This window comes from Hyperolius riggenbachi, chromosome 2, assembly GCF_040937935.1.
Source record: "Hyperolius riggenbachi isolate aHypRig1 chromosome 2, aHypRig1.pri, whole genome shotgun sequence".
Lineage (NCBI taxonomy): Eukaryota > Metazoa > Chordata > Amphibia > Anura > Hyperoliidae > Hyperolius > Hyperolius riggenbachi.
Window position 1 is genome coordinate 155114455 of NC_090647.1, and position 17039 is coordinate 155131493.

At 60.4% G+C, this 17039-nt stretch overlaps 32 non-coding genes and 52 pseudogenes across 32 annotated transcripts; all 84 read right to left on the reverse strand.

The window, feature by feature from the left end:
* Nucleotides 1-133: 133 nt before the first annotated feature.
* On the reverse strand, nt 134-252 carry LOC137559109 (5S ribosomal RNA; annotated as a pseudogene).
* Nucleotides 253-335: 83 nt separating this feature from the next.
* On the reverse strand, nt 336-454 carry LOC137550722 (5S ribosomal RNA; annotated as a pseudogene).
* An 83-nt stretch (nt 455-537) lies between these two features.
* Nucleotides 538-656, reverse strand: LOC137555977 (5S ribosomal RNA). Its single transcript, XR_011028641.1, has one exon. It is a non-coding gene; the product is annotated as a 5S ribosomal RNA (ribosomal RNA).
* An 83-nt stretch (nt 657-739) lies between these two features.
* On the reverse strand, nt 740-858 carry LOC137558201 (5S ribosomal RNA; annotated as a pseudogene).
* Nucleotides 859-941: 83 nt separating this feature from the next.
* LOC137555978 (5S ribosomal RNA) lies at nt 942-1060 on the reverse strand. Its single transcript, XR_011028642.1, has one exon. It is a non-coding gene; the product is annotated as a 5S ribosomal RNA (ribosomal RNA).
* An 83-nt stretch (nt 1061-1143) lies between these two features.
* Nucleotides 1144-1262, reverse strand: LOC137555979 (5S ribosomal RNA). Its single transcript, XR_011028643.1, has one exon. It is a non-coding gene; the product is annotated as a 5S ribosomal RNA (ribosomal RNA).
* Nucleotides 1263-1345: 83 nt separating this feature from the next.
* LOC137548835 (5S ribosomal RNA) lies at nt 1346-1464 on the reverse strand (annotated as a pseudogene).
* Nucleotides 1465-1547: 83 nt separating this feature from the next.
* LOC137557436 (5S ribosomal RNA) lies at nt 1548-1666 on the reverse strand (annotated as a pseudogene).
* Nucleotides 1667-1749: 83 nt separating this feature from the next.
* Nucleotides 1750-1868, reverse strand: LOC137547597 (5S ribosomal RNA; annotated as a pseudogene).
* An 83-nt stretch (nt 1869-1951) lies between these two features.
* On the reverse strand, nt 1952-2070 carry LOC137548570 (5S ribosomal RNA; annotated as a pseudogene).
* An 83-nt stretch (nt 2071-2153) lies between these two features.
* Nucleotides 2154-2272, reverse strand: LOC137549935 (5S ribosomal RNA; annotated as a pseudogene).
* An 82-nt stretch (nt 2273-2354) lies between these two features.
* LOC137549788 (5S ribosomal RNA) lies at nt 2355-2473 on the reverse strand (annotated as a pseudogene).
* Nucleotides 2474-2557: 84 nt separating this feature from the next.
* On the reverse strand, nt 2558-2676 carry LOC137555980 (5S ribosomal RNA). The gene has a single exon (XR_011028644.1). It is a non-coding gene; the product is annotated as a 5S ribosomal RNA (ribosomal RNA).
* An 83-nt stretch (nt 2677-2759) lies between these two features.
* On the reverse strand, nt 2760-2878 carry LOC137555981 (5S ribosomal RNA). The gene has a single exon (XR_011028645.1). It is a non-coding gene; the product is annotated as a 5S ribosomal RNA (ribosomal RNA).
* An 84-nt stretch (nt 2879-2962) lies between these two features.
* Nucleotides 2963-3081, reverse strand: LOC137550708 (5S ribosomal RNA; annotated as a pseudogene).
* Nucleotides 3082-3164: 83 nt separating this feature from the next.
* LOC137555983 (5S ribosomal RNA) lies at nt 3165-3283 on the reverse strand. The gene has a single exon (XR_011028647.1). It is a non-coding gene; the product is annotated as a 5S ribosomal RNA (ribosomal RNA).
* An 83-nt stretch (nt 3284-3366) lies between these two features.
* Nucleotides 3367-3485, reverse strand: LOC137551006 (5S ribosomal RNA; annotated as a pseudogene).
* An 83-nt stretch (nt 3486-3568) lies between these two features.
* On the reverse strand, nt 3569-3687 carry LOC137547598 (5S ribosomal RNA; annotated as a pseudogene).
* A 94-nt stretch (nt 3688-3781) lies between these two features.
* LOC137555984 (5S ribosomal RNA) lies at nt 3782-3900 on the reverse strand. The gene has a single exon (XR_011028648.1). It is a non-coding gene; the product is annotated as a 5S ribosomal RNA (ribosomal RNA).
* Nucleotides 3901-3983: 83 nt separating this feature from the next.
* LOC137549936 (5S ribosomal RNA) lies at nt 3984-4102 on the reverse strand (annotated as a pseudogene).
* An 83-nt stretch (nt 4103-4185) lies between these two features.
* Nucleotides 4186-4304, reverse strand: LOC137559408 (5S ribosomal RNA; annotated as a pseudogene).
* Nucleotides 4305-4388: 84 nt separating this feature from the next.
* On the reverse strand, nt 4389-4507 carry LOC137555985 (5S ribosomal RNA). Its single transcript, XR_011028649.1, has one exon. It is a non-coding gene; the product is annotated as a 5S ribosomal RNA (ribosomal RNA).
* Nucleotides 4508-4591: 84 nt separating this feature from the next.
* Nucleotides 4592-4710, reverse strand: LOC137555986 (5S ribosomal RNA). The gene has a single exon (XR_011028650.1). It is a non-coding gene; the product is annotated as a 5S ribosomal RNA (ribosomal RNA).
* Nucleotides 4711-4793: 83 nt separating this feature from the next.
* On the reverse strand, nt 4794-4912 carry LOC137558844 (5S ribosomal RNA; annotated as a pseudogene).
* Nucleotides 4913-4996: 84 nt separating this feature from the next.
* LOC137550709 (5S ribosomal RNA) lies at nt 4997-5115 on the reverse strand (annotated as a pseudogene).
* Nucleotides 5116-5198: 83 nt separating this feature from the next.
* Nucleotides 5199-5317, reverse strand: LOC137555988 (5S ribosomal RNA). Its single transcript, XR_011028651.1, has one exon. It is a non-coding gene; the product is annotated as a 5S ribosomal RNA (ribosomal RNA).
* Nucleotides 5318-5400: 83 nt separating this feature from the next.
* On the reverse strand, nt 5401-5519 carry LOC137557438 (5S ribosomal RNA; annotated as a pseudogene).
* Nucleotides 5520-5602: 83 nt separating this feature from the next.
* On the reverse strand, nt 5603-5721 carry LOC137558446 (5S ribosomal RNA; annotated as a pseudogene).
* An 83-nt stretch (nt 5722-5804) lies between these two features.
* Nucleotides 5805-5923, reverse strand: LOC137555990 (5S ribosomal RNA). The gene has a single exon (XR_011028653.1). It is a non-coding gene; the product is annotated as a 5S ribosomal RNA (ribosomal RNA).
* Nucleotides 5924-6006: 83 nt separating this feature from the next.
* LOC137557439 (5S ribosomal RNA) lies at nt 6007-6125 on the reverse strand (annotated as a pseudogene).
* An 83-nt stretch (nt 6126-6208) lies between these two features.
* On the reverse strand, nt 6209-6327 carry LOC137555991 (5S ribosomal RNA). Its single transcript, XR_011028654.1, has one exon. It is a non-coding gene; the product is annotated as a 5S ribosomal RNA (ribosomal RNA).
* An 83-nt stretch (nt 6328-6410) lies between these two features.
* Nucleotides 6411-6529, reverse strand: LOC137557440 (5S ribosomal RNA; annotated as a pseudogene).
* An 83-nt stretch (nt 6530-6612) lies between these two features.
* On the reverse strand, nt 6613-6731 carry LOC137555992 (5S ribosomal RNA). Its single transcript, XR_011028655.1, has one exon. It is a non-coding gene; the product is annotated as a 5S ribosomal RNA (ribosomal RNA).
* An 83-nt stretch (nt 6732-6814) lies between these two features.
* LOC137550031 (5S ribosomal RNA) lies at nt 6815-6933 on the reverse strand (annotated as a pseudogene).
* Nucleotides 6934-7016: 83 nt separating this feature from the next.
* Nucleotides 7017-7135, reverse strand: LOC137558846 (5S ribosomal RNA; annotated as a pseudogene).
* Nucleotides 7136-7219: 84 nt separating this feature from the next.
* Nucleotides 7220-7338, reverse strand: LOC137555993 (5S ribosomal RNA). The gene has a single exon (XR_011028657.1). It is a non-coding gene; the product is annotated as a 5S ribosomal RNA (ribosomal RNA).
* Nucleotides 7339-7421: 83 nt separating this feature from the next.
* Nucleotides 7422-7540, reverse strand: LOC137548091 (5S ribosomal RNA; annotated as a pseudogene).
* An 83-nt stretch (nt 7541-7623) lies between these two features.
* Nucleotides 7624-7742, reverse strand: LOC137548176 (5S ribosomal RNA; annotated as a pseudogene).
* An 83-nt stretch (nt 7743-7825) lies between these two features.
* On the reverse strand, nt 7826-7944 carry LOC137549170 (5S ribosomal RNA; annotated as a pseudogene).
* An 83-nt stretch (nt 7945-8027) lies between these two features.
* On the reverse strand, nt 8028-8146 carry LOC137555994 (5S ribosomal RNA). The gene has a single exon (XR_011028658.1). It is a non-coding gene; the product is annotated as a 5S ribosomal RNA (ribosomal RNA).
* An 83-nt stretch (nt 8147-8229) lies between these two features.
* Nucleotides 8230-8348, reverse strand: LOC137557441 (5S ribosomal RNA; annotated as a pseudogene).
* Nucleotides 8349-8431: 83 nt separating this feature from the next.
* On the reverse strand, nt 8432-8550 carry LOC137555995 (5S ribosomal RNA). The gene has a single exon (XR_011028659.1). It is a non-coding gene; the product is annotated as a 5S ribosomal RNA (ribosomal RNA).
* Nucleotides 8551-8633: 83 nt separating this feature from the next.
* Nucleotides 8634-8752, reverse strand: LOC137557442 (5S ribosomal RNA; annotated as a pseudogene).
* An 83-nt stretch (nt 8753-8835) lies between these two features.
* LOC137555996 (5S ribosomal RNA) lies at nt 8836-8954 on the reverse strand. The gene has a single exon (XR_011028660.1). It is a non-coding gene; the product is annotated as a 5S ribosomal RNA (ribosomal RNA).
* Nucleotides 8955-9037: 83 nt separating this feature from the next.
* On the reverse strand, nt 9038-9156 carry LOC137550035 (5S ribosomal RNA; annotated as a pseudogene).
* An 83-nt stretch (nt 9157-9239) lies between these two features.
* On the reverse strand, nt 9240-9358 carry LOC137558847 (5S ribosomal RNA; annotated as a pseudogene).
* Nucleotides 9359-9441: 83 nt separating this feature from the next.
* LOC137555997 (5S ribosomal RNA) lies at nt 9442-9560 on the reverse strand. The gene has a single exon (XR_011028661.1). It is a non-coding gene; the product is annotated as a 5S ribosomal RNA (ribosomal RNA).
* Nucleotides 9561-9643: 83 nt separating this feature from the next.
* LOC137548092 (5S ribosomal RNA) lies at nt 9644-9762 on the reverse strand (annotated as a pseudogene).
* Nucleotides 9763-9845: 83 nt separating this feature from the next.
* On the reverse strand, nt 9846-9964 carry LOC137548177 (5S ribosomal RNA; annotated as a pseudogene).
* Nucleotides 9965-10047: 83 nt separating this feature from the next.
* LOC137549171 (5S ribosomal RNA) lies at nt 10048-10166 on the reverse strand (annotated as a pseudogene).
* An 83-nt stretch (nt 10167-10249) lies between these two features.
* LOC137555999 (5S ribosomal RNA) lies at nt 10250-10368 on the reverse strand. The gene has a single exon (XR_011028662.1). It is a non-coding gene; the product is annotated as a 5S ribosomal RNA (ribosomal RNA).
* An 83-nt stretch (nt 10369-10451) lies between these two features.
* Nucleotides 10452-10570, reverse strand: LOC137556000 (5S ribosomal RNA). The gene has a single exon (XR_011028663.1). It is a non-coding gene; the product is annotated as a 5S ribosomal RNA (ribosomal RNA).
* Nucleotides 10571-10653: 83 nt separating this feature from the next.
* Nucleotides 10654-10772, reverse strand: LOC137558685 (5S ribosomal RNA; annotated as a pseudogene).
* Nucleotides 10773-10855: 83 nt separating this feature from the next.
* On the reverse strand, nt 10856-10974 carry LOC137549138 (5S ribosomal RNA; annotated as a pseudogene).
* Nucleotides 10975-11057: 83 nt separating this feature from the next.
* LOC137548207 (5S ribosomal RNA) lies at nt 11058-11176 on the reverse strand (annotated as a pseudogene).
* Nucleotides 11177-11259: 83 nt separating this feature from the next.
* On the reverse strand, nt 11260-11378 carry LOC137559074 (5S ribosomal RNA; annotated as a pseudogene).
* Nucleotides 11379-11461: 83 nt separating this feature from the next.
* On the reverse strand, nt 11462-11580 carry LOC137548313 (5S ribosomal RNA; annotated as a pseudogene).
* An 83-nt stretch (nt 11581-11663) lies between these two features.
* On the reverse strand, nt 11664-11782 carry LOC137556002 (5S ribosomal RNA). Its single transcript, XR_011028665.1, has one exon. It is a non-coding gene; the product is annotated as a 5S ribosomal RNA (ribosomal RNA).
* Nucleotides 11783-11865: 83 nt separating this feature from the next.
* On the reverse strand, nt 11866-11984 carry LOC137558515 (5S ribosomal RNA; annotated as a pseudogene).
* Nucleotides 11985-12067: 83 nt separating this feature from the next.
* LOC137558405 (5S ribosomal RNA) lies at nt 12068-12186 on the reverse strand (annotated as a pseudogene).
* Nucleotides 12187-12269: 83 nt separating this feature from the next.
* On the reverse strand, nt 12270-12388 carry LOC137556003 (5S ribosomal RNA). Its single transcript, XR_011028666.1, has one exon. It is a non-coding gene; the product is annotated as a 5S ribosomal RNA (ribosomal RNA).
* Nucleotides 12389-12471: 83 nt separating this feature from the next.
* LOC137548127 (5S ribosomal RNA) lies at nt 12472-12590 on the reverse strand (annotated as a pseudogene).
* An 83-nt stretch (nt 12591-12673) lies between these two features.
* LOC137556004 (5S ribosomal RNA) lies at nt 12674-12792 on the reverse strand. The gene has a single exon (XR_011028668.1). It is a non-coding gene; the product is annotated as a 5S ribosomal RNA (ribosomal RNA).
* An 83-nt stretch (nt 12793-12875) lies between these two features.
* LOC137548179 (5S ribosomal RNA) lies at nt 12876-12994 on the reverse strand (annotated as a pseudogene).
* An 83-nt stretch (nt 12995-13077) lies between these two features.
* Nucleotides 13078-13196, reverse strand: LOC137549172 (5S ribosomal RNA; annotated as a pseudogene).
* An 83-nt stretch (nt 13197-13279) lies between these two features.
* LOC137556005 (5S ribosomal RNA) lies at nt 13280-13398 on the reverse strand. Its single transcript, XR_011028669.1, has one exon. It is a non-coding gene; the product is annotated as a 5S ribosomal RNA (ribosomal RNA).
* An 83-nt stretch (nt 13399-13481) lies between these two features.
* Nucleotides 13482-13600, reverse strand: LOC137556006 (5S ribosomal RNA). The gene has a single exon (XR_011028670.1). It is a non-coding gene; the product is annotated as a 5S ribosomal RNA (ribosomal RNA).
* An 83-nt stretch (nt 13601-13683) lies between these two features.
* Nucleotides 13684-13802, reverse strand: LOC137556007 (5S ribosomal RNA). The gene has a single exon (XR_011028671.1). It is a non-coding gene; the product is annotated as a 5S ribosomal RNA (ribosomal RNA).
* Nucleotides 13803-13885: 83 nt separating this feature from the next.
* Nucleotides 13886-14004, reverse strand: LOC137549748 (5S ribosomal RNA; annotated as a pseudogene).
* An 83-nt stretch (nt 14005-14087) lies between these two features.
* Nucleotides 14088-14206, reverse strand: LOC137558686 (5S ribosomal RNA; annotated as a pseudogene).
* An 83-nt stretch (nt 14207-14289) lies between these two features.
* On the reverse strand, nt 14290-14408 carry LOC137556008 (5S ribosomal RNA). The gene has a single exon (XR_011028672.1). It is a non-coding gene; the product is annotated as a 5S ribosomal RNA (ribosomal RNA).
* Nucleotides 14409-14491: 83 nt separating this feature from the next.
* LOC137548314 (5S ribosomal RNA) lies at nt 14492-14610 on the reverse strand (annotated as a pseudogene).
* Nucleotides 14611-14693: 83 nt separating this feature from the next.
* LOC137556010 (5S ribosomal RNA) lies at nt 14694-14812 on the reverse strand. Its single transcript, XR_011028673.1, has one exon. It is a non-coding gene; the product is annotated as a 5S ribosomal RNA (ribosomal RNA).
* Nucleotides 14813-14895: 83 nt separating this feature from the next.
* Nucleotides 14896-15014, reverse strand: LOC137558516 (5S ribosomal RNA; annotated as a pseudogene).
* Nucleotides 15015-15097: 83 nt separating this feature from the next.
* Nucleotides 15098-15216, reverse strand: LOC137556011 (5S ribosomal RNA). The gene has a single exon (XR_011028674.1). It is a non-coding gene; the product is annotated as a 5S ribosomal RNA (ribosomal RNA).
* Nucleotides 15217-15299: 83 nt separating this feature from the next.
* Nucleotides 15300-15418, reverse strand: LOC137556012 (5S ribosomal RNA). Its single transcript, XR_011028675.1, has one exon. It is a non-coding gene; the product is annotated as a 5S ribosomal RNA (ribosomal RNA).
* Nucleotides 15419-15501: 83 nt separating this feature from the next.
* Nucleotides 15502-15620, reverse strand: LOC137549844 (5S ribosomal RNA; annotated as a pseudogene).
* An 83-nt stretch (nt 15621-15703) lies between these two features.
* Nucleotides 15704-15822, reverse strand: LOC137556014 (5S ribosomal RNA). Its single transcript, XR_011028677.1, has one exon. It is a non-coding gene; the product is annotated as a 5S ribosomal RNA (ribosomal RNA).
* Nucleotides 15823-15905: 83 nt separating this feature from the next.
* Nucleotides 15906-16024, reverse strand: LOC137548180 (5S ribosomal RNA; annotated as a pseudogene).
* An 83-nt stretch (nt 16025-16107) lies between these two features.
* Nucleotides 16108-16226, reverse strand: LOC137557443 (5S ribosomal RNA; annotated as a pseudogene).
* Nucleotides 16227-16309: 83 nt separating this feature from the next.
* On the reverse strand, nt 16310-16428 carry LOC137558171 (5S ribosomal RNA; annotated as a pseudogene).
* Nucleotides 16429-16511: 83 nt separating this feature from the next.
* On the reverse strand, nt 16512-16630 carry LOC137558199 (5S ribosomal RNA; annotated as a pseudogene).
* An 83-nt stretch (nt 16631-16713) lies between these two features.
* On the reverse strand, nt 16714-16832 carry LOC137549695 (5S ribosomal RNA). The gene has a single exon (XR_011026845.1). It is a non-coding gene; the product is annotated as a 5S ribosomal RNA (ribosomal RNA).
* Nucleotides 16833-16915: 83 nt separating this feature from the next.
* On the reverse strand, nt 16916-17034 carry LOC137557444 (5S ribosomal RNA; annotated as a pseudogene).
* Between the last annotated feature and the right edge of the window lie 5 nt (nt 17035-17039).

The window sequence follows — 17039 nt, forward strand, 5'->3', positions numbered from 1 at the left end:
GCCGCTTAGCTTCCGCGATCTGACGCTTTCGGCTTAGTGTGGCCGCAGGCAAACTCCAAGGCGCCGTTTCGGCGCCTTGAAGGTGAGGCTTCCCAAGCGTGCTCATAGCCATTGGGCCTCAAACCCAAAAAAACGCCTGCAGCACCTGGGGTTCACAGCCGGTCTGCCATGCAGCTACTAACCAGGCCTGAAGCCGCTTAGCTTCCGCGATCTGACGAGAGCGGGCGCTTTCGGCTTAGTGTGGCCGCAGGCAAACTCCAAGGCGCCGTTTCGGCGCCTTGAAGGTGAGGCTTCCCACGCGTGCTCATAGCCATTGGGCCTCAAACCCAAAAAAACGCCTGCAGCACCTGGGGTTCACAGCCGGTCTCCCATGCAGCTACTAAGCAGGCCTGAAGCCGCTTAGCTTCCGCGATCTGACGAGAGCCGGCGCTTTCGGCTTAGTGTGGCCGCAGGCAAACTCCAAGGCGCCGTTTCGGCGCCTTGAAGGTGAGGCTTCCCACGCGTGCTCATAGCCATTGGGCCTCAAACCCCAAAAAACGCCTGCAGCACCTGGGGTTCACAGCCGGTCTCCCATGCAGCTACTAACCAGGCCTGAAGCCGCTTAGCTTCCGCGATCTGACGAGAGCGGGCGCTTTCGGCTTAGTGTGGCCGCAGGCAAACTCCAAGGCGCCGTTTCGGCGCCTTGAAGGTGAGGCTTCCCACGCGTGCTCATAGCCATTGGGCCTCAAACCCCAAAAAACGCCTGCAGCACCTGGGGTTCACAGCCGGTCTCCCATGCAGCTACCAACCAGGCCTGAAGCCGCTTAGCTTCCGCGATCTGACGAGAGCGGGCGCTTTCGGCTTAGTGTGGCCGCAGGCAAACTCCAAGGCGCCGTTTCGGCGCCTTGAAGGTGAGGCTTCCCACGCGTGCTCATAGCCATTGGGCCTCAAACCCAAAAAAACGCCTGCAGCACCTGGGGTTCACAGCCGGTCTCCCATGCAGCTACTAACCAGGCCTGAAGCCGCTTAGCTTCCGCGATCTGACGAGAGCGGGCGCTTTCGGCTTAGTGTGGCCGCAGGCAAACTCCAAGGCGCCGTTTCGGCGCCTTGAAGGTGAGGCTTCCCACGCGTGCTCATAGCCATTGGGCCTCAAACCCAAAAAAACGCCTGCAGCACCTGGGGTTCACAGCCGGTCTCCCATGCAGCTACTAACCAGGCCTGAAGCCGCTTAGCTTCCGCGATCTGACGAGAGCGGGCGCTTTCGGCTTAGTGTGGCCGCAGGCAAACTCCAAGGCGCCGTTTCGGCGCCTTGAAGGTGAGGCTTTCCACGCGTGCTCATAGCCATTGGGCCTCAAACCCAAAAAACCGCCTGCAGCACCTGGGGTTCACAGCCGGTCTCCCATGCAGCTACTAACCAGGCCTGAAGCCGCTTAGCTTCCGCGATCTGACGAGAGCGGGCGCTTTCGGCTTTGTGTTGCCGCAGGCAAACTCCAAGGCGCCGTTCCGGCGCCTTGAAGGTGAGGCTTCCCACGCGTGCTCATAGCCATTGGGCCTCAAACCCAAAAAAACACCTGCAGCACCTGGGGTTCACAGCCGGTCTCCCATGCAGCTACTAACCAGGCCTGAAGCCGCTTAGCTTCCGCGATCTGACGAGAGCGGGCGCTTTCGGCTTAGTGTGGCCGCAGGCAAACTCCAAGGCGCCGTTCCGGCGCCTTGAAGGTGAGGCTTTCCACGCGTGCTCATAGCCATTGGGCCTCAAACCCAAAAAAACACCTGCAGCACCTGGGGTTCACAGCCGGTCTCCCATGCAGCTACTAACCAGGCCTGAAGCCGCTTAGCTTCCGCGATCTGACGAGAGCAGGCGCTTTCGGCTTAGTGTGGCCGCAGGCAAACTCCAAGGCGCCGTTTCGGCGCCTTGAAGGTGAGGCTTCCCACGCGTGCTCATAGCCATTGGGCCTCAAACCCAAAAAAACGCCTGCAGCACCTGGGGTTCACAGCCGGTCTCCCATGCAGCTGCTAACCAGGCCTGAAGCCGCTTAGCTTCCGCGATCTGACGAGAGCGGGCGCTTTCGGCTTAGTGTGGCCGCAGGCAAACTCCAAGGCGCCGTTTCGGCGCCTTGAAGGTGAGGCTTCCCACGCGTGCTCATAGCCATTGGGCCTCAAACCCAAAAAAACGCCTGCAGCACCTGGGGTTCACAGCCGGTATCCCATGCAGCTACTAACCAGGCCTGAAGCCGCTTAGCTTCCGCAATCTGACGAGAGCGGGCGCTTTCGGCTTAGTGTGGCCGCAGGAAAACTCCAAGGCGCCGTTTCGGGCCTTGAAGGTGAGGCTTCCCACGCGTGCTCATAGCCATTGGGCCTCAAACCCAAAAAAACGCCTGCAGCACCTGGGGTTCACAGCCGGTCTCCCATGCAGCTACTAACCAGGCCTGAAGCTGCTTAGCTTCCGCGATCTGACGAGAGCGGGCGGTTTCGGCTTAGTGTGGCCACAGGCAAACTCCAAGGCGCCGTTTCGGAGCCTTGAAGGTGAGGCTTCCCACGCGTGCTCATAGCCATTGGGCCTCAAACCCAAAAAAAACGCCTGCAGCACCTGGGGTTCACAGCCGGTCTCCCATGCAGCTACTAACCAGGCCTGAAGCCGCTTAGCTTCCGCGATCTGACGAGAGCGGGCGCTTTCGGCTTAGTGTGGCCGCAGGCAAACTCCAAGGCGCCGTTTCGGCGCCTTGAAGGTGAGGCTTCCCACGCGTGCTCATAGCCATTGGGCCTCAAACCCAAAAAAACGCCTGCAGCACCTGGGGTTCACAGCCGGTCTCCCATGCAGCTACTAACCAGGCCTGAAGCCGCTTAGCTTCCGCGATCTGACGAGAGCGGGCGCTTTCGGCTTAGTGTGGCCGCAGGCAAACTCCAAGGCGCCGTTTCGGCGCCTTGAAGGTGAGGCTTCCCACGTGTGCTCATAGCCATTGGGCCTCAAACCCAAAAAAAACACCTGCAGCACCTGGGGTTCACAGCCGGTCTCCGATGCAGCTACTAACCAGGCCTGAAGCCGCTTAGCTTCCGCGATCTGACGAGAGCGGGCGCTTTCGGCTTAGTGTGGCCGCAGGCAAACTCCAAGGCGCCGTTTCGGCGCCTTGAAGGTGAGGCTTCCCACGCGTGCTCATAGCCATTGGGCCTCAAACCCAAAAAAACGCCTGCAGCACCTGGGGTTCACAGCCGGTCTCCCATGCAGCTACTAACCAGGCCTGAAGCCGCTTAGCTTCCGCGATCTGACGAGAGCGGGCGCTTTCGGCTTAGTGTGGCCGCAGGCAAACTCCAAGGCGCCGTTCCGGCGCCTTGAAGGCGAGGCTTCCCACGCGTGCTCATAGCCATTGGGCCTCAAACCCAAAAAAACACCTGCAGCACCTGGGGTTCACAGCCGGTCTCCCATGCAGCTACTAACCAGGCCTGAAGCCGCTTAGCTTCCATGATCTGACGAGAGCGGGCGCTTTCGGCTTAGTGTGGCCGCAGGCAAACTCCAAGGCGCCGTTCCGGCGCCTTGAAGGTGAGGCTTCCCACGCGTGCTCATAGCCATTGGGCCTCAAACCCAAAAAAACACCTGCAGCACCTGGGGTTCACAGCCGGTCTCCCATGCAGCTACTAACCAGGCCTGAAGCCGCTTAGCTTCCGCGATCTGACGAGAGCAGGCGCTTTCGGCTTAGTGTGGCCGCAGGCAAACTCCAAGGCGCCGTTTCGGCGCCGTTTCGGCGCCTTGAAGGTGAGGCTTCCCACGCGTGCTCATAGCCATTGGGCCTCAAACCCAAAAAAACGCCTGCAGCACCTGGGGTTCACAGCCGGTCTCCCATGCAGCTACTAACCAGGCCTGAAGCCGCTTAGCTTCCGCGATCTGACGAGAGCGGGCGCTTTCGGCTTAGTGTGGCCGCAGGCAAACTCCAAGGCGCCGTTTCGGCGCCTTGAAGGTGAGGCTTCCCACGCGTGCTCATAGCCATTGGGCCTCAAACCCAAAAAAACGCCTGCAGCACCTGGGGTTCACAGCCGGTATCCCATGCAGCTACTAACCAGGCCTGAAGCCGCTTAGCTTCCGCAATCTGACGAGAGCGGGCGCTTTCGGCTTAGTGTGGCCGCAGGAAAACTCCAAGGCGCCGTTTCGGGGCCTTGAAGGTGAGGCTTCCCACGCGTGCTCATAGCCATTGGGCCTCAAACCCAAAAAAACGCCTGCAGCACCTGGGGTTCACAGCCGGTCTCCCATGCAGCTACTAACCAGGCCTGAAGCCGCTTAGCTTCCGCGATCTGACGAGAGCGGGCGGTTTCGGCTTAGTGTGGCCACAGGCAAACTCCAAGGCGCCGTTTCGGCGCCTTGAAGGTGAGGCTTCCCACGCGTGCTCATAGCCATTGGGCCTCAAACCCAAAAAAAACGCCTGCAGCACCTGGGGTTCACAGCCGGTCTCCCATGCAGCTACTAACCAGGCCTGAAGCCGCTTAGCTTCCGCGATCTGACGAGAGCGGGCGCTTTCGGCTTAGTGTGGCCGCAGGCAAACTCCAAGGCGCCGTTTCGGCGCCTTGAAGGTGAGGCTTCCCACGCGTGCTCATAGCCATTGGGCCTCAAACCCAAAAAAAACGCCTGCAGCACCTGGGGTTCACAGCCGGTCTCCCATGCAGCTACTAACCAGGCCTGAAGCCGCTTAGCTTCCGCGATCTGACGAGAGCGGGCGCTTTCGGCTTAGTGTGGCCGCAGGCAAACTCCAAGGCGCCGTTTCGGCGCCTTGAAGGTGAGGCTTCCCACGCGTGCTCATAGCCATTGGGCCTCAAACCCAAAAAAACGCCTGCAGCACCTGGGGTTCACAGCCGGTCTCCCATGCAGCTACTAACCAGGCCTGAAGCCGCTTAGCTTCCGCAATCTGACGAGAGCGGGCGCTTTCGGCTTAGTGTGGCCGCAGGCAAACTCCAAGGCGCCGTTTCGGCGCCTTGAAGGTGAGGCTTCCCACGTGTGCTCATAGCCATTGGGCCTCAAACCCAAAAAAAACACCTGCAGCACCTGGGGTTCACAGCCGGTCTCCGATGCAGCTACTAACCAGGCCTGAAGCCGCTTAGCTTCCGCGATCTGACGAGAGCGGGCGCTTTCGGCTTAGTGTGGCCGCAGGCAAACTCCAAGGCGCCGTTTCGGCGCCTTGAAGGTGAGGCTTCCCACGCGTGCTCATAGCCATTGGGCCTCAAACCCAAAAAAACGCCTGCAGCACCTGGGGTTCACAGCCGGTCTCCCATGCAGCTACTAACCAGGCCTGAAGCCGCTTAGCTTCCGCGATCTGACGAGAGCGGGCGCTTTCGGCTTAGTGTGGCCGCAGGCAAACTCCAAGGCGCCGTTCCGGCGCCTTGAAGGCGAGGCTTCCCACGCGTGCTCATAGCCATTGGGCCTCAAACCCAAAAAAACACCTGCAGCACCTGGGGTTCACAGCCGGTCTCCCATGCAGCTACTAACCAGGCCTGAAGCCGCTTAGCTTCCGCGATCTGACGAGAGCGGGCGCTTTCGGCTTAGTGTGGCCGCAGGCAAACTCCAAGGCGCCGTTTCGGCGCCTTGAAGGTGAGGCTTCCCACGCGTGCTCATAGCCATTGGGCCTCAAACCCAAAAAAACACCTGCAGCACCTGGGGTTCACAGCCGGTCTCCCATGCAGCTACTAACCAGGCCTGAAGCCGCTTAGCTTCCGCGATCTGACGAGAGCGGGCGCTTTCGGCTTAGTGTGACCGCAGGCAAACTCCAAGGCGCCGTTTCGGCGCCTTGAAGGTGAGGCTTCCCACGCGTGCTCATAGCCATTGGGCCTCAAACCCAAAAAAACGCCTGCAGCACCTGGGGTTCACAGCCGGTCTCCCATGCAGCTACTAACCAGGCCTGAAGCCGCTTAGCTTCCGCGATCTGACGAGAGCGGGCGCTTTCGGCTTAGTGTGGCCGCAGGCAAACTCCAAGGCGCCGTTTCGGCTCCTTGAAGGTGAGGCTTCCCACGCGTGCTCATAGCCATTGGGCCTCAAACCCAAAAAAACACCTGCAGCACCTGGGGTTCACAGCCGGTCTCCCATGCAGCTACTAACCAGGCCTGAAGCCGCTTAGCTTCCGCGATCTGACGAGAGCGGGCGCTTTCGGCTTAGTGTGGCCGCAGGCAAACTCCAAGGCGCCGTTTCGGCGCCTTGAAGGTGAGGCTTCCCACGCGTGCTCATAGCCATTGGGCCTCAAACCCAAAAAAACGCCTGCAGCACCTGGGGTTCACAGCCGGTCTCCCATGCAGCTACTAACCAGGCCTGAAGCCGCTTAGCTTCCGCGATCTGACGAGAGCGGGCGCTTTCGGCTTAGTGTGGCCGCAGGCAAACTCCAAGGCGCCGTTTCGGCGCCTTGAAGGTGAGGCTTCCCACGCGTGCTCATAGCCATTGGGCCTCAAACCCAAAAAAACACCTGCAGCACCTGGGGTTCACAGCCGGTCTCCCATGCAGCTACTAACCAGGCCTGAAGCCGCTTAGCTTCCGCGATCTGACGAGAGCGGGCGCTTTCGGCTTAGTGTGGCCGCAGGCAAACTCCAAGGCGCCGTTTCGGCGCCTTGAAGGTGAGGCTTCCCACGCGTGCTCATAGCCATTGGGCCTCAAACCCAAAAAAACGCCTGCAGCACCTGGGGTTCACAGCCGGTCTCCCATGCAGCTACTAACCAGGCCTGAAGCCGCTTAGCTTCCGCGATCTGACGAGAGCGGGCGCTTTCGGCTTAGTGTGGCCGCAGGCAAACTCCAAGGCGCCGTTTCGGCGCCTTGAAGGTGAGGCTTCCCACGCGTGCTCATAGCCATTAGGCCTCAAACCCAAAAAAACGCCTGCAGCACCTGGGGTTCACAGCCGGTCTCCCATGCAGCTACTAACCAGGCCTGAATCCGCTTAGCTTCCGCGATCTGACGAGAGCCGGCGCTTTCGGCTTAGTGTGGCCGCAGGCAAACTCCAAGGCGCCGTTTCGGCGCCTTGAAGGTGAGGCTTCCCACGCGTGCTCATAGCCATTGGGCCTCAAACCCAAGAAAACGCCTGCAGCACCTGGGGTTCACAGCCGGTCTCCCATGCAGCTACTAACCAGGCCTGAAGCCGCTTAGCTTCCGCAATCTGACGAGAGCGGGCGCTTTCGGCTTAGTGTGGCCGCAGGCAAACTCCAAGGCGCCGTTACGGCGCCTTGAAGGCGAGGCTTCCCACGCGTGCTCATAGCCATTGGGCCTCAAACCCAAAAAAAACGCCTGCAGCACCTGGGGTTCACAGCCGGTCTCCCATGCAGCTACTAACCAGGCCTGAAGCCGCTTAGCTTCCGCGATCTGACGAGAGCGGGCGCTTTCGGCTTAGTGTGGCCGCAGGCAAACTCCAAGGCGCCGTTTCGGCGCCTTGAAGGTGAGGCTTCCCACGCGTGCTCATAGCCATTGGGCCTCAAACCCAAAAAAACGCCTGCAGCACCTGGGGTTCACAGCCGGTCTCCCATGCAGCTACTAACCAGGCCTGAAGCCGCTTAGCTTCCGCAATCTGACGAGAACGGGCGCTTTCGGCTTAGTGTGGCCGCAGGCAAACTCCAAGGCGCCGTTCCGGCGCCTTGAAGGTGAGGCTTCCTACGTGTGCTCATAGCCATTGGGCCTCAAACCCAAAAAAACGCCTGCAGCACCTGGGGTTCACAGCCGGTCTCCCATGCAGCTACTAACCAGGCCTGAAGCTGCTTAGCTTCCGCGATCTGACGAGAGCGGGCGCTTTCGGCTTAGTGTAGCCGCAGGCAAAATCCAAGGCGCCGTTTCGGCGCCTTGAAGGTGAGGCTTCCCACGCGTGCTCATAGCCATTGGGCCTCAAACCCAAAAAAACGCCTGCAGCACCTGGGGTTCACAGCCGGTCTCCCATGCAGCTACTAACCAGGCCTGAAGCCGCTTAGCTTCCACAATCTGACGAGAGCGGGCGCTTTCGGCTTAGTGTGGCCGCAGGCAAACTCCAAGGCGCCGTTTCGGCGCCTTGAAGGTGAGGCTTCCCACGCGTGCTCATAGCCATTGGGCCTTAAACCCAAAAAAACGCCTGCAGCACCTGGGGTTCACAGCCGGTCTCCCATGCAGCTACTAACCAGGCCTGAAGCCGCTTAGCTTCCGCGATCTGACGAGAGCGGGCGCTTTCGGCTTAGTGTGGCCGCAGGCAAACTCCAAGGCGCCGTTTCGGCTCCTTGAAGGTGAGGCTTCCCACGCGTGCTCATAGCCATTGGGCCTCAAACCCAAAAAAACACCTGCAGCACCTGGGGTTCACAGCCGGTCTCCCATGCAGCTACTAACCAGGCCTGAAGCCGCTTAGCTTCCGCGATCTGACGAGAGCGGGCGCTTTCGGCTTAGTGTGGCCGCAGGCAAACTCCAAGGCGCCGTTTCGGCGCCTTGAAGGTGAGGCTTCCCACGCGTGCTCATAGCCATTGGGCCTCAAACCCAAAAAAACGCCTGCAGCACCTGGGGTTCACAGCCGGTCTCCCATGCAGCTACTAACCAGGCCTGAAGCCGCTTAGCTTCCGCGATCTGACGAGAGCGGGCGCTTTCGGCTTAGTGTGGCCGCAGGCAAACTCCAAGGCGCCGTTTCGGCGCCTTGAAGGTGAGGCTTCCCACGCGTGCTCATAGCCATTGGGCCTCAAACCCAAAAAAACACCTGCAGCACCTGGGGTTCACAGCCGGTCTCCCATGCAGCTACTAACCAGGCCTGAAGCCGCTTAGCTTCCGCGATCTGACGAGAGCGGGCGCTTTCGGCTTAGTGTGGCCGCAGGCAAACTCCAAGGCGCCGTTTCGGCGCCTTGAAGGTGAGGCTTCCCACGCGTGCTCATAGCCATTGGGCCTCAAACCCAAAAAAACGCCTGCAGCACCTGGGGTTCACAGCCGGTCTCCCATGCAGCTACTAACCAGGCCTGAAGCCGCTTAGCTTCCGCGATCTGACGAGAGCGGGCGCTTTCGGCTTAGTGTGGCCGCAGGCAAACTCCAAGGCGCCGTTTCGGCGCCTTGAAGGTGAGGCTTCCCACGCGTGCTCATAGCCATTAGGCCTCAAACCCAAAAAAACGCCTGCAGCACCTGGGGTTCACAGCCGGTCTCCCATGCAGCTACTAACCAGGCCTGAATCCGCTTAGCTTCCGCGATCTGACGAGAGCCGGCGCTTTCGGCTTAGTGTGGCCGCAGGCAAACTCCAAGGCGCCGTTTCGGCGCCTTGAAGGTGAGGCTTCCCACGCGTGCTCATAGCCATTGGGCCTCAAACCCAAGAAAACGCCTGCAGCACCTGGGGTTCACAGCCGGTCTCCCATGCAGCTACTAACCAGGCCTGAAGCCGCTTAGCTTCCGCAATCTGACGAGAGCGGGCGCTTTCGGCTTAGTGTGGCCGCAGGCAAACTCCAAGGCGCCGTTACGGCGCCTTGAAGGCGAGGCTTCCCACGCGTGCTCATAGCCATTGGGCCTCAAACCCAAAAAAACGCCTGCAGCACCTGGGGTTCACAGCCGGTCTCCCATGCAGCTACTAACCAGGCCTGAAGCCGCTTAGCTTCCGCGATCTGACGAGAGCGGGCGCTTTCGGCTTAGTGTGGCCGCAGGCAAACTCCAAGGCGCCGTTTCGGCGCCTTGAAGGTGAGGCTTCCCACGCGTGCTCATAGCCATTGGGCCTCAAACCCAAAAAAACGCCTGCAGCACCTGGGGTTCACAGCCGGTCTCCCATGCAGCTACTAACCAGGCCTGAAGCCGCTTAGCTTCCGCAATCTGACGAGAACGGGCGCTTTCGGCTTAGTGTGGCCGCAGGCAAACTCCAAGGCGCCGTTCCGGCGCCTTGAAGGTGAGGCTTCCTACGTGTGCTCATAGCCATTGGGCCTCAAACCCAAAAAAACGCCTGCAGCACCTGGGGTTCACAGCCGGTCTCCCATGCAGCTACTAACCAGGCCTGAAGCTGCTTAGCTTCCGCGATCTGACGAGAGCGGGCGCTTTCGGCTTAGTGTAGCCGCAGGCAAAATCCAAGGCGCCGTTTCGGCGCCTTGAAGGTGAGGCTTCCCACGCGTGCTCATAGCCATTGGGCCTCAAACCCAAAAAAACGCCTGCAGCACCTGGGGTTCACAGCCGGTCTCCCATGCAGCTACTAACCAGGCCTGAAGCCGCTTAGCTTCCACAATCTGACGAGAGCGGGCGCTTTCGGCTTAGTGTGGCCGCAGGCAAACTCCAAGGCGCCGTTTCGGCGCCTTGAAGGTGAGGCTTCCCACGCGTGCTCATAGCCATTGGGCCTTAAACCCAAAAAAACGCCTGCAGCACCTGGGGTTCACAGCCGGTCTCCCATGCAGCTACTAACCAGGCCTGAAGCCGCTTAGCTTCCGCGATCTGACGAGAGCGGGCGCTTTCGGCTTAGTGTGGCCGCAGGCAAACTCCAAGCTGCCGTTCCGGCGCCTTGAAGGTGAGGCTTTCCACGCGTGCTCATAGCCATTGGGCCTCAAACCCAAAAAAACGCCTGCAGCACCTGGGGTTCACAGCCGGTCTCCCATGCAGCTACTAACCAGGCCTGAAGCCGCTTAGCTTCCGCGATCTGACGAGAGCGGGCGCTTTCGGCTTAGTGTGGCCGCAGGCAAACTCCAAGGCGCCGTTCCGGCGCCTTGAAGGTGAGGCTTCCCACGCGTGCTCATAGCCATTGGGCCTCAAACCCCAAAAAACGCCTGCAGCACCTGGGGTTCACAGCCGGTCTCCCATGCAGCTACTAACCAGGCCTGAAGCCGCTTAGCTTCCACGATCTGACGAGAGCGGGCGCTTTCGGCTTAGTGTGGCCGCAGGCAAACTCCAAGGCGCCGTTCCGGCGCCTTGAAGGTGAGGCTTCCCACGCGTGCTCATAGCCATTGGGCCTCAAACCCAAAAAAACACCTGCAGCACCTGGGGTTCACAGTCGGTCTCCCATGCAGCTACTAACCAGGCCTGAAGCCGCTTAGCTTCCACGATCTGACGAGAGCGGGCGCTTTCGGCTTAGTGTAGCCGCAGGCAAACTCCAAGGCGCCGTTTCGGCGCCTTGAAGGTGAGGCTTCCCACGCGTGCTCATAGCCATTGGGCCTCAAACCCAAAAAAACACCTGCAGCACCTGGGGTTCACAGCCGGTCTCCCATGCAGCTACTAACCAGGCCTGAAGCCGCTTAGCTTCCACGATCTGACGAGAGCGGGCGCTTTCGGCTTAGTGTGGCCGCAGGCAAACTCCAAGGCGCCGTTTCGGCGCCTTGAAGGTGAGGCTTCCCACGCGTGCTCATAGCCATTGGGCCTCAAACCCAAAAAAACGCCTGCAGCACCTGGGGTTCACAGCCAGTCTCCCATGCAGCTACTAACCAGGCCTGAAGCCGCTTAGCTTCCGCGATCTGACGAGAGCGGGCGTTTTCGGCTTAGTGTGGCCGCAGGCAAACTCCAAGGCGCCGTTTCGGCGCCTTGAAGGTGAGGCTTCCCACGCGTGCTCATAGCCATTGGGCCTCAAACCCAAAAAAACACCTGCAGCACCTGGGGTTCACAGCCGGTCTCCCATGCAGCTACTAACCAGGCCTGAAGCCGCTTAGCTTCCGCAATCTGACGAGAGCGGGCGCTTTCGGCTTAGTGTGGCCGCAGGCAAACTCCAAGGCGCCGTTTCGGCGCCTTGAAGGTGAGGCTTCCCACGCGTGCTCATAGCCATTGGGCCTCAAACCCAAAAAAACGCCTGCAGCACCTGGGGTTCACAGCCGGTCTCCCATGCAGCTACTAACCAGGCCTGAAGCCGCTTAGCTTCCGCGATCTGACGAGAGCGGGCGCTTTCGGCTTAGTGTGGCCGCAGGCAAACTCCAAGGCGCCGTTTCGGCGCCTTGAAGGTGAGGCTTCCCACGCGTGCTCATAGCCATTGGGCCTCAAACCCAAAAAAACACCTGCAGCACCTGGGGTTCACAGCCGGTCTCCCATGCAGCTACTAACCAGGCCCGAAGCCGCTTAGCTTCCGCGATCTGACGAGAGCGGGCGCTTTCGGCTTAGTGTGGCCGCAGGCAAACTCCAAGGCGCCGTTTCGGCGCCTTGAAGGTGAGGCTTCTCACGCGTGCTCATAGCCATTGGGCCTCAAACCCAAAAAAACGCCTGCAGCACCTGGGGTTCACAGCCAGTCTCCCATGCAGCTACTAACCAGGCCTGAAGCCGCTTAGCTTCCGCGATCTGACGAGAGCGGGCGCTTTCGGCTTAGTGTGGCCGCAGGCAAACTCCAAGGCGCCGTTCCGGCGCCTTGAAGGTGAGGCTTCCCACGCGTGCTCATAGCCATTGGGCCTCAAACCCAAAAAAACGCCTGCAGCACCTGGGGTTCACAGCCGGTCTCCCATGCAGCTACTAACCAGGCCTGAAGCCGCTTAGCTTCCGCGATCTGACGAGAGCGGGCGCTTTCGGCTTAGTGTGGCCGCAGGCAAACTCCAAGGCGCCGTTTCGGCGCCTTGAAGGTGAGGCTTCCCACGCGTGCTCATAGCCATTGGGCCTCAAACCCAAAAAAACGCCTGCAGCACCTGGGGTTCACAGCCGGTCTCCCATGCAGCTACTAACCAGGCCTGAAGCCGCTTAGCTTCCGCCATCTGACGAGAGCGGGCGCTTTCGGCTTAGTGTGGCCGCAGGCAAACTCCAAGGCGCCGTTTCGGCGCCTTGAAGGTGAGGCTTCCCACGCGTGCTCATAGCCATTGGGCCTCAAACCCAAAAAAACGCCTGCAGCACCTGGGGTTCACAGCCGGTCTCCCATGCAGCTACTAACCAGGCCTGAAGCCGCTTAGCTTCCGCGATCTGACGAGAGCGGGCGCTTTCGGCTTAGTGTGGCCGCAGGCAAACTCCAAGGCGCCGTTCCGGCGCCTTGAAGGTGAGGCTTCCCACGTGTGCTCATAGCCATTGGGCCTCAAACCCAAAAAAACGCCTGCAGCACCTGGGGTTCACAGCCGGTCTCCCATGCAGCTACTAACCAGGCCTGAAGCTGCTTAGCTTCCGCGATCTGACGAGAGCGGGCGCTTTCGGCTTAGTGTAGCCGCAGGCAAAATCCAAGGCGCCGTTTCGGCGCCTTGAAGGTGAGGCTTCCCACGCGTGCTCATAGCCATTGGGCCTCAAACCCAAAAAAACGCCTGCAGCACCTGGGGTTCACAGCCGGTCTCCCATGCAGCTACTAACCAGGCCTGAAGCCGCTTAGCTTCCACAATCTGACGAGAGCGGGCGCTTTCGGCTTAGTGTGGCCGCAGGCAAACTCCAAGGCGCCGTTTCGGCGCCTTGAAGGTGAGGCTTCCCACGCGTGCTCATAGCCATTGGGCCTTAAACCCAAAAAAACGCCTGCAGCACCTGGGGTTCACAGCCGGTCTCCCATGCAGCTACTAACCAGGCCTGAAGCCGCTTAGCTTCCGCGATCTGACGAGAGCGGGCGCTTTCGGCTTAGTGTGGCCGCAGGCAAACTCCAATCCGCCGTTCCGGCGCCTTGAAGGTGAGGCTTCCCACGCGTGCTCATAGCCATTGGGCCTCAAACCCAAAAAAACGCCTGCAGCACCTGGGGTTCACAGCCGGTCTCCCATGCAGCTACTAACCAGGCCTGAAGCCGCTTAGCTTCCGCGATCTGACGAGAGCGGGCGCTTTCGGCTTAGTGTGGCCGCAGGCAAACTCCAAGGCGCCGTTCCGGCGCCTTGAAGGTGAGGCTTCCCACGCGTGCTCATAGCCATTGGGCCTCAAACCCCAAAAAACGCCTGCAGCACCTGGGGTTCACAGCCGGTCTCCCATGCAGCTACTAACCAGGCCTGAAGCCGCTTAGCTTCCGCGATCTGACGAGAGCGGGCGCTTTCGGCTTAGTGTGGCCGCAGGCAAACTCCAAGGCGCCGTTCCGGCGCCTTGAAGGTGAGGCTTCCCACGCGTGCTCATAGCCATTGGGCCTCAAACCCAAAAAAACGCCTGCAGCACCTGGGGTTCACAGTCAGTCTCCCATGCAGCTACTAACCAGGCCTGAAGCCGCTTAGCTTCCACGATCTGACGAGAGCGGGCGCTTTCGGCTTAGTGTAGCCGCAGGCAAACTCCAAGGCGCCGTTTCGGCGCCTTGAAGGTGAGGCTTCCCACGCGTGCTCATAGCCATTGGGCCTCAAACCCAAAAAAACGCCTGCAGCACCTGGGGTTCACAGCCGGTCTCCCATGCAGCTACTAACCAGGCCTGAAGCCGCTTAGCTTCCACGATCTGACGAGAGCGGGCGCTTTCGGCTTAGTGTGGCCGCAGGCAAACTCCAAGGCGCCGTTTCGGCGCCTTGAAGGTGAGGCTTCCCACGCGTGCTCATAGCCATTGGGCCTCAAACCCAAAAAAACGCCTGCAGCACCTGGGGTTCACAGCCGGTCTCCCATGCAGCTACTAACCAGGCCTGAAGCCGCTTAGCTTCCGCGATCTGACGAGAGCGGGCGCTTTCGGCTTAGTGTGGCCGCAGGCAAACTCCAAGGCGCCGTTTCGGCGCCTTGAAGGTGAGGCTTCCCACGCGTGCTCATAGCCATTGGGCCTCAAACCCAAAAAAACACCTGCAGCACCTGGGGTTCACAGCCGGTCTCCCATGCAGCTACTAACCAGGCCTGAAGCCGCTTAGCTTCCGCAATCTGACGAGAGCGGGCGCTTTCGGCTTAGTGTGGCCGCAGGCAAACTCCAAGGCGCCGTTTCGGCGCCTTGAAGGTGAGGCTTCCCACGCGTGCTCATAGCCATTGGGCCTCAAACCCAAAAAAACGCCTGCAGCACCTGGGGTTCACAGCCGGTCTCCCATGCAGCTACTAACCAGGCCTGAAGCCGCTTAGCTTCCGCGATCTGACGAGAGCGGGCGCTTTCGGCTTAGTGTGGCCGCAGGCAAACTCCAAGGCGCCGTTTCGGCGCCTTGAAGGTGAGGCTTCCCACGCGTGCTCATAGCCATTGGGCCTCAAACCCAAAAAAACACCTGCAGCACCTGGGGTTCACAGCCGGTCTCCCATGCAGCTACTAACCAGGCCCGAAGCCGCTTAGCTTCCGCGATCTGACGAGAGCGGGCGCTTTCGGCTTAGTGTGGCCGCAGGCAAACTCCAAGGCGCCGTTTCGGCGCCTTGAAGGTGAGGCTTCTCACGCGTGCTCATAGCCATTGGGCCTCAAACCCAAAAAAACGCCTGCAGCACCTGGGGTTCACAGCCGGTCTCCCATGCAGCTACTAACCAGGCCTGAAGCCGCTTAGCTTCCGCGATCTGACGAGAGCGGGCGCTTTCGGCTTAGTGTGGCCGCAGGCAAACTCCAAGGCGCCGTTCCGGCGCCTTGAAGGTGAGGCTTCCCACGCGTGCTCATAGCCATTGGGCCTCAAACCCAAAAAAACGCCTGCAGCACCTGGGGTTCACAGCCGGTCTCCCATGCAGCTACTAACCAGGCCTGAAGCCGCTTAGCTTCCGCGATCTGACGAGAGCGGGCGCTTTCGGCTTAGTGTGGCCGCAGGCAAACTCCAAGGCGCCGTTTCGACGCCTTGAAGGTGAGGCTTCCCACGCGTGCTCATAGCCATTGGGCCTCAAACCCAAAAAAACGCCTGCAGCACCTGGGGTTCACAGCCGGTCTCCCATGCAGCTACTAACCAGGCCTGAAGCCACTTAGCTTCCGCCATCTGACGAGAGCGGGCGCTTTCGGCTTAGTGTGGCCGCAGGCAAACTCCAAGGCGCCGTTACGGCGCCTTGAAGGCGAGGCTTCCCACGCGTGCTCATAGCCATTGGGCCTCAAACCCAAAAAAACGCCTGCAGCACCTGGGGTTCACAGCCGGTCTCCCATGCAGCTACTAACCAGGCCTGAAGCCGCTTAGCTTCCGCGATCTGACGAGAGCGGGCGCTTTCGGCTTAGTGTGGCCGCAGGCAAACTCCAAGGCGCCGTTTCGGCGCCTTGAAGGTGAGGCTTCCCACGTGTGCTCATAGCCATTGGGCCTCAAACCCAAAAAAACGCCTGCAGCACCTGGGGTTCACAGCCGGTCTCCCATGCAGCTACTAACCAGGCCTGAAGCTGCTTAGCTTCCGCGATCTGACGAGAGCGGGCGCTTTCGGCTTAGTGTAGCCGCAGGCAAAATCCAAGGCGCCGTTTCGGCGCCTTGAAGGTGAGGCTTCCCACGCGTGCTCATAGCCATTGGGCCTCAAACCCAAAAAAACACCTGCAGCACCTGGGGTTCACAGCCGGTCTCCCATGCAGCTACTAACCAGGCCTGAAGCCGCTTAGCTTCCGCGATCTGACGAGAGCGGGCGCTTTCGGCTTAGTGTGGCCGCAGGCAAACTCCAAGGCGCCGTTTCGGCGCCTTGAAGGTGAGGCTTCCCACGCGTGCTCATAGCCATTGGGCCTCAAACCCAAAAAAACGCCTGCAGCACCTGGGGTTCACAGCCGGTCTCCCATGCAGCTACTAACCAGGCCTGAAGCCGCTTAGCTTCCGCGATCTGACGAGAGCGGGCGCTTTCGGCTTAGTGTGGCCGCAGGTAAACTCCAAGGCGCCGTTTCGGCGCCTTGAAGGTGAGGCTTCCCACGCGTGCTCATAGCCATTGGGCCTCAAACCCAAAAAAACGCCTGCAGCACCTGGGGTTCACAGCCGGTCTCCCATTCAGCTACTAACCAGGCCTGAAGCCGCTTAGCTTCCGCAATCTGACGAGAGCGGGCGCTTTCGGCTTAGTGTGGCTGCAGGCAAACTCCAAGGCGCCGTTTCGGCGCCTTGAAGGTGAGGCTTCCCACGCGTGCTCATAGCCATTGGGCCTCAAACCCAAAAAAACGCCTGCAGCACCTGGGATTCACAGCCGGTCTCCCATGCAGCTACTAACCAGGCCTGAAGCCGCTTAGCTTCCGCGATCTGACGAGAGCGGGCGCTTTCGGCTTAGTGTGGCCGCAGGCATACTCCAAGGCGCCGTTTCGGCGCCTTGAAGGTGAGGCTTCCCACGCGTGCTCATAGCCATTGGGCCTCAAACCCAAAAAAACACCTGCAGCACCTGGGGTTCACAGCCGGTCTCCCATGCAGCTACTAACCAGGCCTGAAGCCGCTTAGCTTCCGCGATCTGACGAGAGCGGGCGCTTTCGGCTTAGTGTGGCCGCAGGCAAGCT